This window comes from Vidua chalybeata, chromosome 5 (genome assembly GCF_026979565.1).
Source record: "Vidua chalybeata isolate OUT-0048 chromosome 5, bVidCha1 merged haplotype, whole genome shotgun sequence".
NCBI classification, from domain to species: Eukaryota; Metazoa; Chordata; class Aves; order Passeriformes; family Viduidae; genus Vidua; species Vidua chalybeata.
The window spans coordinates 39,379,067-39,386,104 of record NC_071534.1 but is presented as its reverse complement, the minus strand read 5'-3'; the positions used below and the strand labels follow the sequence as shown (position 1 = coordinate 39,386,104).

The 7,038-nt window shown below is 38.5% G+C and overlaps 1 long non-coding RNA gene across 1 annotated transcript; it reads right to left on the bottom strand.

Moving 5' to 3' along the window:
* Positions 1–657: 657 nt before the first annotated feature.
* LOC128788396 (uncharacterized) lies at positions 658–4,886 on the bottom strand. Its single transcript, XR_008431056.1, has 3 exons — positions 4,709–4,886; positions 2,078–2,249; positions 658–734 (listed from the first exon to the last, which is right to left on the bottom strand). It is a non-coding gene; the product is annotated as an uncharacterized LOC128788396 (long non-coding RNA).
* Positions 4,887–7,038: the final 2,152 nt, after the last annotated feature.

Here is a 7,038-nt window from a genome sequence, read left to right as displayed (position 1 = left end):
GAACCCAATGGCCCTGGTAACACATCACCTGTTTTTTTCCAGACTGCTGTAATCAATTTGTCTTTATCCACCACATTACCAAAAGACACTATTAAAATTAATATCTGTGTGTTCTCCCCAGAGGGTAAACCATCAGAGATCCCCAGGGTTTTGGAGGTTTTGTGGAGATGCAGAAGGCTTTAATTACGTTTAAAATAAGATCAAGTTTCTTCCCTACAGTAATTTCAGATACTTCTACCAGATTCCTGTAGGGCTATTTTGCACTCTGAAAACTTGATCAATTATCAACCTCACAAATTACATCTTTTGTTTACATTTTTCTAGAACATCAAAGAGTGTTGCTTTAAAACAGTGTTCCCAGGCTTAAATAATGATGTTTCAGTTTTTGCTTAAAGACTTATGATGATCTCTCCTGTAGACCCTGGAATGGTTTCGGCCTGAAGGATCTTACTTGCATTTAGGATTAGTTTTAAGATACTTGGTATTCTTTAAGAGTTGAATCCTGAGTATTTGCCTCAGGCAAAGCTATTAAAACAAATGGAGTTCTACCCAAGGAGTGGAAGAATAAGAATCAAGTTAAAACTTTAAATTTTGGCCCCAAGATACGAACATCTTCGAAACTGTCAGGAGAGGCAGTATTTTTTTATCTAAGGAATTTATTCCACTGTTTTGCTAAAACCTTTGGCAATGTAAGTGAAGGAAGGAGACTCAGTTCTTCTTGCAGATGCCTCTCTCTGCAAAAGAGATAAGACAGACATGCAAAAGAACATGTCTTTGGGCTACCATTCCTCTGATTGAATTTGAGGCATCTTCTTTCAAAATAATATCTCAGGAACATGAGCAGCATTCCAGAAATAAATTAAAGCATAAAACTCATTGCAAATGGGAAATGCATGTTAATAATAAACCCACAACGAGACCTGTAATAAAGGATCTGCTTTCAGAGCAGAGCTGCCAGTAACTCTGCACCTGTGTCTGTCTACCTGTTTACTATGTTGTACTTGTCCATCATGTCTCAGAGTATTGTTCTATGGAAATCCATGAGAGCACCTGGTTGTTGATTCCAAAAGGCAATTCTTAGTTTTCAAATACTGTAAATTTTCTTAGAGGAAATTAGCACATAAACATGGTTTGGCTTCTCTTAATATTCCATTTTAATAACTTCCTATATCTCCTTTTTATTACTTTTTGCAACATCATATTTCTTGTATCTAATAAGTGTTTCTTCAGTGCATATTGTTCTATTGTTTTCAATGTTAAAAAAAAAAAAAAGTACTTTCTATAACTGGAGTTCCTACCGATGAACACCAACCACTTGAACCCCATTTTGCTTCATTCATACTGTTTCCCACACTCTCCTGCTCTGTTTACTACAGGGTTCTGTATCTCACCACCTGCCCTCTAAAGTCTTAAATGACAGCTAAATTGGGAGCATCTGTACACACTGTTCTATGAGTATCTAATTAAGCCTGAACACACTCCCTGTGGGTGTTGGTTATCCTCTGCTCTTCCTCCTCCTTTTTGCTGGGAACAGTCCCACATTTGACTTTCTCTACCAGACAAACAGAGGAGTTTTGCAGAAAGTTTGGAAGGTGTTCTGAATGACCAGTCAATCATCTGTACTGGTTAGATAAAGGACTACTCTCAAATTTAACCTATTACACCTGAATTCTGCCCAGCTTTCCTTCTCTTGGTGTATTCATGTAGATCTCCCTTAGCTGCTTGTAGGAGCCTAACTATTTTCTAGATCTCGTTCTTCCAAGTATGGTTGAAATTAGTGGATTGTTTCCTTAGAAGGACAGACTTAATAGGATTGCTGGTGGAGTGCCATCCATTTTTCAGGATGTAGTGGGGTTTCTTTGAAAAGCATACAATTCTGAGAAGGTTGTTCTTCCCACAGAACAAAATCAATTATCAAATCATGACATCAGAATCAAATTATCATTCCCAAATATCCCTCTACTCTGCTGTTTTCCCCACACTATCTCTGTATTGAGATTCCAGAGTCCCTGCAAAATTAGTAGAGCCATATAGCTTGCCCTAAATGTTAATGTAATGCAATACAAATAGCACTTACCTTCAAAACTAAGATGGTTTCAGTTGATTTCTCTGATCACTGCAGCAGTGGCAGAATCTTACAAAAACAGTCTGGTGGTCACTTTAGGATCAAAACTGAGATGAATTTCAACTCCTTATTCCTTGTTTCATTAGTTTCCGCTCTTGATTCTGCTTTTCAAATCTATACAGCCCTATACAGCAAAACAAAACTCAAAGTGTCAATATATGCAGCCTGCTGATGAGACTCTGAAAAGAACTGGAGTATTCTGCATTCTGTCCATCAAAGTACATAATCTCCTTCTTAATTTTAGGCATGTGAGTAACGCCACTGAAAAGAACAGAATTACCTACTCAGCTGGGTCCTGGCCAAAGCACTGAGCCTGTGAAGTATTGAATTCTTAGTGAAAATAAGCTGTCTTGGTTGGAGTGAGAGAGACTTTTGGAAATAGGAGAGTATTATATTTCATGCAGCTCTGTTATTCCATTATTTAGTTATGCCAATTAATGCATGAATGTTCCATCAATTTTTAATTTTTTTTGCACTTCACACAAAGTTCATGCATTTAGGAAAGTGTTCAATCTGTCAAACAGTATAATTCCAGATAATTATATTCTGTTTTAGAGGACATACACCCTTGCAATAAACCAACATTCAAACATCTGGCATCTAGATTTTTGGGATTTCTTTACAATTTACACTCCAAGAATCCTGCTCAATTCAATGGAAGCATCTGTACTGATGTTACTGCACAAATATTACCTTATACATTGTCAGATGTATAGAAATAGAGTTACTACTTCTCCAATTCTAATATGGATGTAGCACCTATTCTAACCTTTATTAAATATAAGATAGTCTTTTATAAAGCAATTCTATATGAAATTGTGACCTTTATTCTTCTATTTAAAACATTCATTACTAGGCTGACAGAAGTTTAAACATTTTGCTTTGAGGATGAAGAAAAAACTCTAACTTTCTGTTTTTTAAATTCAGAGTTCATATTTTTGTAGAGATATTTATCTTTACAGACTACACATTTTGACACTAAAGACTGTGTATGTCGTGTATATTTTACCAATTCTTGTTTGGAGTGGCTTGCTTTTGGCTATTTTGTAAAATATAAAAAAGTGGACCAAAATCAAGTAAATATACCCTGCAAACACCTTCCCGCATTGAAACATGTATCTTTTTCCACAAATATGGAATATTGTCTTTCAGTGGGTATGATTTTGCCTCAGTCGATGTAAAATTTCTGGTATCCATTTTAACCTATCAGGTAATGTAGAATTTTTTTCTAGAGGTGAGCTGAGAATCTCCAAGGCATTACTTGTTATACATATTCAGTCACACAGAAATATACCCTGGAACTTCCACTGGACTGCTGTGTATTAAATTGCTATATGGAAAAGCTATTTTGGATAATATGAAGAGGATTATATTGTGTTAATGTGTGCTTTTTTCCTTCCATCAGTAATTAAAATAGTTAGGTAGAAGGACCTATGTATGGTACTAAGTAGTACTTCAAAAGTGCAATAAAAAGTGCTTGAAAAATATTGTCAATAAATTCCCAGTAGTCTCATAACTGAGATAAATGACACAATTTTCTGCATTATGGACAAGAGAATTTTCTGTGAAAGATTTCTTCAAAGCCAGCCCTGGAGCTAGTCCAGGAGGGCAGTCTGTTCAAGAAAACAAACCTGAAGAAGAAAGAATTATGACGCATAAAACTGGTGCACCATCTCTTGCCCTTTCTGCCCATACACTGGAGTCAGTTCTGTATCAAAGGAAAAAAAAGTCCTAAGGAAAGTAAATAACTCCTTTTGCTTTGGGACGTTCTGGAGATTTTAGTGCCATTTGCTGCTGAAAGCAGAGGAAGGAATGATGCTCCAAGGACAGACTACAAAGTTTGGCCTAATAAATGTGAATGGATATACAGGGCTTGATTGTTCTTTCACACCAATGAAATTCCATGGACTGAAATTAGGCCCACTAATTACACAATATACTTCTGTAAATGATTTGTAACTCTGAAGTGAATGAACTGTAATATAACCTAAGGCACAATGTGCATGTGCAGCCTGGTCCCTCAGGCATGTGTTAATAGTAACACAGCTTGTCATCATGTGTTTTTAAATTTTTAAATCTAAATAAAATATAACACTGCATGTAATAAGTACTTTAAATGGCAGATGTGTAATAAACATCTCTATTTATGACAGACTTAAGCAGCAAAACATAATGAGGTGTGGTTCTGGTACAAATTTTGCTTCAGGTTCACTTTGTACTTTTAACCACCTTCATTAATTACACAGCTAAGATCATGCCCTGGAGAGCTTTCATTTTCTTGTGATTATATAATGGTCTCTTACTGATATCATTATTCAAAAAAAATAAATAAAAGATTAGGAATGTTTTCAGATAGAGCTTTTAAGTATAAAGATTTGTTAAACATATTTTTACCAAATCTGATCCACAATTGAAAACATCTAAAGATGTTTCTTTGCCTTAGGTAACCATGCAACTTTTCCTCTGTGTTTGCACAACCCCTTCTCACATATATGATTTTTGAATGACTGCCATTACCCTTTTTTCTGTAGACCAGAAATGTCTTCATTTTCATAATGGCCCTGGAAGATAGGGAATACTCACATCTGTGTTTTCCTGATAGGGCACAGATTTTCATTCTTGCTTGGCTAAGTGGGAGGTAGGCATCCAAACACTTCCAAGTTGTTGTGTGTATGTGGTTTGCCCTAGGTCAGGCAAGAATGAACAGGAATTGTCTCCGCTTCCTGAGTTCCCAACTGATGCTATAAGCTCTGGACCTTCCTTTGAACTCCATGTATGCACATAGGGAAAATGGACAAAAAGCAACCCAATTATTGAAGAAGCACAACAGGTTTGAAACATGATGACCTTACACTGTAGGAAACAGGTTCTCAACCTATGGAGTGCCAGCTTTTGTGGCAGGTGGGACAATTTATCAGGCCCACAGCCTGTTCCCATAGCCTTCTTCCCTGGGTACAGCTCTGGAGCACGTAAGGAACGGGCTGTGTGTCAGATGAATCGTTCTGGCAGCAGCCACTGCTCCCACCCGGCCCCAGCCTTTGCTGATGGCTGCTTGACTGCTCTCCCATCGCACAAGGGTTACACATCTGGGATGTGACAGGACAATGACCTCTGGGCAAAATGGTGGCTGGAAGCAGCTGCCGTTGCTGGAAGCGCTTATTTAGGGTGCAGCTGGCCCTGCTCCTGGCTCCGAAGCCATGCAGGGCAACAAAGGCAGTGAGGCACAGGCCGAAGGACTCTCTGCTGCTGTGGCTACAGCTTGCTGCCTGCAGCTGGGGCAGCTCAGAAGTGGGGAGCGACTTGACTGCACGGGTGTGCAGCAAAGCCAGAGCGGCCGGGGAGCCTAGGCATGGAGCTCCTGTGCATGGAGCTCCTGTGCTGTCCTGCTCCTGCTGCAGCCAGTGATGCAGCACACCTGGCTGGGAACCGCAGGCACCTCTGCATTTGTGCAAAGTTTTGGTTAGAAAGACTGCACGTAGTGACCCGCATAGGTTGCACCTCTGGACGGGGATGGTTGTCAGGCAGATAGCAACCCCAAATGTTCTCTGTTGTCACTCCACTGGCCAGTCTGTGTCTTTCTGTTCCATACTAGTTTCCTTCCTCCAGGCTTTATTTTGTTGACAGGTTTGTTTTGTTCTAGCCATATTAGAATGGTTTTAAGGCTTCAGCAGGCAACACAAGATCTTAAAGGTCTTAGTTTTAACACACATTCACAAAATATCCATTAATTTAAGTGAGAATGCTGAATTTACCACCTTTTGGAATATGTACTAAGAATTTACTGTAGTGTAAATAATTTACTCCATACTTTGTGAAAGTAAGTATAGTGGAAAATTATATTTAGCCTCTAATTTCTAAACTAAAACAGCAATATTCTCCTCTGGTGTAATATATTTTCCAGTCATGTGATGAAGAGAAGCATTTTTTTCAGCTGAGCTCACTTAAAGTTCAAAAGATAAATATATCACAATGACAAATTGCAAAATGCTATTCATACATTTAGGTAAAAATGGTTCCCTCATTTGTTTGTATTTCACATAAACTGTATTACTGTAATTTCCAAAGAAAATACAGTACAAAATAATTCTGATTAAAAATATAAGTATTGTTAATGGACCAAAGCAGAAATTTATCTTAGCTTGTGGGGAGGAAAAAATATATATAGAAACTCTATGTCTTATATGTCATATATAAACTATATGTCTTTGGGTGAAATTCATTCTAGCAGAAAATTATATCCTAATCTCCAGCCCAGGGCCCTACAAAGGTGGGACATAAGTGGAGTAGCTAGTGCCGAGTTTTCTGCATCTGTTCTGTTCTGTTCTGAGTGGTTGAGAACATCTCCACATGGGAAAGAGGTCTGAATTTACAGCACTGACAGGCTGTCTTAAGACTTGTCCACAATGAGAAGTTGAAAGAAATTTGAGAACAAATTTGCCTCACTCCTGTGACTCCATACGTGCATCTGTGAGGACACCCAGCCTGCTGGTTTATCTGATGGGCTGTGAGGTAGGGCACACTTGCTGGGCACAAAATCAGTCCATGCCTGTCTGTTTGCCACTTAAATGCATCCTCCACATGTGGAGTAACAGGCGGGTGTCAGACACCCACTACAGCAGGGCTACTGATTTCATTTTGTCCTGGAAGTAGAGAGGCATTTCTCAGTTACTTCCTCCTAAGTGTCTAGCCTAGTTCTATATTAGAACACTGTGACTTCTATGATTGTTTTGATTAAACCTTATGGTTTGGCAAATGACCCTTTTCCTGCTTTTTCCTTAGATCACTTATTTATCCATATTACCTGCTGAAGACCGTACAGAGAACATGCAGATCTTCAGCAGGTAATGAGCTTTAGGTATAATGACTTTCAGATGCTGCCTTAGTTTCATCTCCATGCAGCTTACCACTGACTG